Here is a 6,000-nt window from a genome sequence, read left to right as displayed (position 1 = left end):
TTTGCTGCCTATGCTTTTGGTCCATTAACTGTTTAGCTCACATCTCAATCCTAATTTTAATTCTTAACCTTAACTGCTACTGCCTGGGGTTAATCTAGGTTTTCTGGGGCCTGAAACATACACAATTTGGGAAGGCCTAAAAAATACAAAGAATGTTATTTTTATAAATTTTTACTTAATTTTATAACCATGTATCATGTGCTAGGAGCCTCCCCTCCTTGGAAAAAGTCAGGCAAACTTGACAGCTCTCTGTTCCTCAGCCTCAACGTCCTGTCTGTTTTACCTTATGGATATTTCACATTCATCCTTTTTTTTCCTACTCTCACTGCCTTATTTTAGGTCAGTGGTTCATCATCTCTCACCAGAATAAGTGCAATAGCCTGCTAACTAGTCTCCTTGTTTATAGAGTTGTCCGATAATCGATTTTCCACAGTCACAAGAATGATGTAACTAAAATGAAAATACGATTATTTCATGTTCCTGCTTAAAGCCCTCCAATGGCTCATGATTGCCTTCGGGACAGATACCCAATCCTCTTGTCAAGGCATGTAAGTCCCCCTTCCATAAGTAATCTTGATACCTGTTCCACCTCACATTCTGACATCCCTCTCAAACTGTGCTCTAGCCATATTACACTACTTGCTTTTCCCTAAATAGGTCATGCTCTTATCTAATCTCCAGGGCTTTGCCCTTACCCTCCTTAGAGCTTGTAGTCTACCTTCCTACCCATTTTACCTGAAAAACTCAGCCTTCAGGGTTCATTCAAGCACTGTGTTTGTATGTGTGAAGCTTTCTCTGACACCCCAAGTCTAGGTTAAGTGACTCTCTTGGAGTTCCTTTCACACTCACCCACTTTGTAGCATCTAATTCATTTGTCTGTCTTCACTAGACTTTTAACTTCTTCAGGATAGAGACTACTGCCCTGAAGAGACTACTTTTTAGTCATCACTGCAGCCTCAGTACCTGGAACACAATAGGCAGTCAACAAATATTCCTGCATAAACAATCTCATGAAAGAAACAGGCACTAAGTATAGATTTATTGCCTAACTAGTTTCTTTCATTTTCTCTCTTTCACACACTAACTTTGCTAGATATTTTTAAAAGTGAGGTTCTGGGTGATGGGATTATGGGTGTGATATGGTTTGGATCTGTGTCTCTACCAAATTTCATGTGGAATTGTAATGTCCTGTTGGAGGTGGAGCCTGGTAGGAGGTGACTGGATCATGAGGGCAAAGTTCTCATGAATGGGTCAGCACCATCCCCTTGGTGCTGTTCTCTTGATAATGAGTGGGTGACTTATCATGAGATCTGGCTGTTTAAAAGTGTGTAGCACCTCCCCCTACTCTCTCTTTCTTCTGCTCTGGCCATGTAAGACGTGCTTGCTTCCCCTTCATCCTTCTCCATGATTGTAAGTTTCCTGAGGCCTCCCTGGAAGCAAAAGCTTCTATGCGTCCTCTGCATCCTGCAGAACTGAGAGCTGATTAAATCTTTTTTCTTTATAAATTACCCAGTCTCAAATATTTCTGTATAGCAATGTAAGAATAGACTAACGCAGAAAATTGGTACCAAAGAGTGGGGCATTGCTGTAAAGACACCTGAAAATGTGGAAGTGACTTTGGAACTGGGTAACTGTCAGAGATTGGAAGAGTGTGGAGGGCTCAGAAGAAGACAGGAAAATGAGGGAAAGTTTGGAACTTCCTAGAAACTGGTTAAATTTTTGTGACCAAAATGTTGTTAGTGATATGGATAATGAAGTCCAGAATGAGAAGGTCTCAGATGGTGATGAGGAATTATTGGAAACTGGAGCAAATGTCACTTTTGTTATGCCTTAGCAAATAATTTGGTTGGATTGTGCCCTTGCCCTAGGGATCTGTGGAACTTTGAACTTGAGAGTGATGATTTAGGGTATCTGGCAGAAGAAATTTCTAAGCAGCAAAGCGTTCAAGATGTGGCCTGGCTGCTTCTCAATGTATGCTCATATGTGTGAGAAAAAAAAATTATCTGAAACTGGAACTTATATTTAAAAGGGAAACAGAGCATAAAACTTCGGAAAATTTGCAGCCTGGTCATGTGGTAGAAAGGAAAAGCTTATTTTCAGCAAAGGAATTCAAGCAGGCCACAGAAATGTGCATAATGAAAAGAAAAGCAAATGCTGATAGCCAAGACAATGGGCAGAAGGCCTCCAAGGCATTGAAGGTAACCTCTTCCATCACAGGCCTGGAGCCCTAGGAGGGAAAAATGGTTTCATGAGCCACACCCAGGGCCCTGCTGCCCTGTGCAGCCTCAGGACCCTGCTCCCTGCTCTGTCTCCAGTTTTGGCTCAAAGGGCTCCACATACAGCTTGGGCTGTTGCTTCAGAGGGTGCAAGCCATAAACCTTGGTGGTATGAAGCCTGCAGATGTGCAGAGTGCAAGAGCTGAGGTTTGGGAGCCTCTGCCTAGATTTCAGAGGGTGTATGGAAAAACCTGGATGTGTAAGCAGAAGCCTGCTGCAGAGGCAGAGCCCTCATGGAGAACCTCTACTAGGGCAGTGCTGAGGAGAAATTTGGGGTTGGAGACCCCACACAGAGTCCTCACTGGGACATTGCCTAGTGGAGCTGTGAGAAGAGGGCTGCCATCCTCCAGCCCTTAGAATTTTAGAGCCACTGGCAGCTTGCACCTTGTGCCTGGAAATGCCACAGGCACTTGATGCCAGCCCATGAGAGCAACTGTAGGGTCTGAACCCTGGAAGGCCACAGGGGTGGAGCTGCCCAAGGCCTTGGGAGCCCACCTCTTGCATCAGTGTGCCCTGGATGTAAGACATGGAGTCAAAAGAGATTATTTGGGAGCTTTAAGATTTAATGACTGCCTTGCTGGATTTCAAACTCAAAAGAAACTGGGTTTCTTTTGGCCAATGTCTCCCTTTCAGAATGGCAATGTTTACCCAGTGCCTATACCCCCTGATATGGTTTGGCTCTGGGTCCCCACTCATCTTGAATTGTAATCCCCATGTGTTGAGGGAGAGACCTGCTGGGAGGTGATTGAATCATGGGGACAATTTCTCCCATGCTATTCTCATGATAGTGAGTGAGTTCTCACTAGATCTGATGGTTTAAAGTGGGACCTCCCCCTTTGCTTTCTCTCTCTCTCTCTCCTGCCACAATGTAAGATGTGCCTTGCTTCGCCTTTGCCTTCCGCCATGATTGTAAGTTTCCTGAGGGCTCCCAAGAATGTGGAACTGTGAGTCAATTAAGCCTCTTTCCTTTATAAATTACCCAGTCTCAGGTATTCTTTATAGCAGTGTGAAAACAGACTAATACAAAAAATTGGTACTGGGATAGTGGGGTATTGCTGTAAAGATACCTGAAAATGTAGAAGCAACTTTGGAACTGGGTAACAGGCAGACACTGGAACAGTTTGGAGGGCTCAGAGGAAGATAGGAAGATGCGGGAAAGTTTGGAACTTCCTAGAGACTTGTTGAATGAATTTGACCAAAACGCTGATAGTGATATAGACAATGAAGTCCAGGCTGAGGTGGTTTCAGAGGAAGATGAGGAATTTATTGGGAACTGGAGTAAAGGTCACTCTTGCTATGGTTTAGCAAAGAAACTGGCGGCATTTTGCCCCTGCCCTAGAGATCTGTGGAACTTTGAACTTAGATGATTTAAGGTATCTGGCAGAAGAAATTTCCAAGCAGCAAAGCATTCAAGAGGTGACCTGGCTTTTTCTGAAAGCATACAGTCATATGCATTCACAAAAAGATTATCTGAAGCTGGAACTTCCATTTAAAAGGGAAGCAAGGCATAAAAGTTTAGAAAATTTGCAGCCTGACCCTGTGGTAGAAAAGAAAAACTTACTTTCTGGGAGAAATTCAGGCCAGTTGCAGAAACTTGCATAAGTAACAAGAAGAGGAATATCAGTTGCCAAGACAATGGGGAAAATATCTACAGAGCATTTCAGAGATCTTCCTGGCAGCCCCTCCCATCACAGGCCCAGAGGCCTAGGAGGAAAAAATGGTTTCATGAGCTGGGCCCAAGGCCTTGCCACTTTGTACGGTCTTGGGACTTGGTGCCTTTTATCCCAGCCGTGGCTGAAAGGGACCAACGTACAGCTCAGTCTGTTGCTTCAGAGGGTGTAATCCCCAAGCCTTGGTGGCTTACACATGGTGTTGGGCCTGCAGGTGCCCAGAAGTTAACAACTGAGGTTTGAAGTTAACAACTGAGGTTTGAGAACCTCTGCCTAGATTTCAGAGGATGTATAGAAACATCTGGATGTGCAGGCAGAAATTTGCTGCAGGGGTTGAGTCGTCATGAAGAACCTCTGCTAGGTCAGTGCAGAAGGGAAAGGTGGGGTCAAAGCCCCTACACAGAGTCCCCACTGGGGTACTGCCTAGTGGTGCTGTGAGAAGAGGGCCACCATCCTCCAGATCCCATAATATTAGGTCTACTGACAGCCTGCACCATGTTCTGGAAAAGCCACAGGCACTCAACACCAGCCCATGAAAGCAGCCATGGGAGCTGCATCCTGCAGAGCCACAGAAGTGGAGCTGCCCAAGGCCTTGGGAGCCCACTTCTTGCATCAGCATGTCCTGGATGTGAGACATGCAGTCAAAAGAGATTATTTTGGAGTTTTAAAATTTAATGAGTGCCTTGTCAGGTTTCACACTTGCATGGGGCCTGTGGCCCCTTTGTTTTGGCCAATTTCTCCCAGTTGGAATGGGAACATTTACCCAATGCCTGAACCCCCATTGCATCTTGGAAGTAACTAACTTGCTTTTGATTTTACAGGCCCATAGGTGGAAGGGACTTCCCTTGTCTCAGATGAGACTTTGGGCTTGGACTTTTGGGTTAATGCTGGAATGAGTTAATACTTTGGGAGACTGTTGGGAAGACATGATTGTGTTTTGAAATGTGAGAAGGATATGAGATTTGGGAAGGAACGGGGTGGAATGATATGGTTTGGCTCTGTGTCTCCACTCAAATCTCATATTGAATTGAAATCCCCATGTGTCAGGGGAGGGACCTACTGGGAGGTGACTGTGATACAGAAGGAAAGTGCTGGGAAGGAAAGGGCATAGTCCCTTCAAATAATACAGAACGGGAGAAGGGTGTGGTCCCTGGCTAAGGCTACACCCCCAGGCCTATGCCCATGGACCTAGGTGAGCACAGGCATTTTTTTTTTCCTGCCCAAATGTTGCATTTCCCAAGACTACCCTGGCCTGCCACCCACCATCCTGTGCCTATAAAAACCCGGGGACCCTAGCAGGCAGAAACAGGTGGCTGGATGTCGAGAGGAGCACATCAGTGGAGGAACGCACAGGCAGCTGGATGTTGAGAGGAGCACATCAGCGGAGGAACACACAGGTGGCTGGATGTCAAGAGGAGCACATCAGTGGACGGTCACATAGGCAGCTGGATGTTGAGAGCAATGCACTGATAGGCACCAGCAGGCCAGCAGGCTGTCGACTGGCAGAACAAGGAGTTTGACTGGGGCAGTCGGAGAAGAGCCTGGGCTGTCGAGTGGCTGTACTCCAGGGGAAAACCATCTCCCTTCTGGCTACCCCATCTGCTGAGAGCTACTTCCCCTCAATAAAACCTTGTACTCATTCTCCAAGCCCACGTGTGATCCAATTCTTCCAGTACACCAAGGCAAGAACCCCAGAATACAGAAAGCCCTCTGTTCTTGTGATAAGGCAGGGGTCTAATTGAAGTGGCTAACACAAGCCACCTACAGACAGCTAAGCTAAAAGAGCACCCTGTAACACACGCCCACTGTGGCTTCAGCTATAAACATTCACCCCTAGACACTGCCTTGGGGTCTGAGCCTCACAGCCTGCCTGTCTCTGTGCTCCCCTAGAGGTTTGAGCAGCGGGACACTGAAGAAGTGAGTCATACTCCCATTGCATGCCCTGCGAATGGGACAAGGGAACTTTTCCTGTTTCAATTGGATCATGGGGGTGGCTTCCCCCATGCTGTTCTTGTCATGGTGAGTGAGCTCTCACAAGATCTCATAGTTTTATA

Source organism: Pongo pygmaeus, chromosome 5 (genome assembly GCF_028885625.2).
Source record: "Pongo pygmaeus isolate AG05252 chromosome 5, NHGRI_mPonPyg2-v2.0_pri, whole genome shotgun sequence".
NCBI lineage: Eukaryota > Metazoa > Chordata > Mammalia > Primates > Hominidae > Pongo > Pongo pygmaeus.
This window is presented reverse-complemented; position numbering follows the sequence as displayed.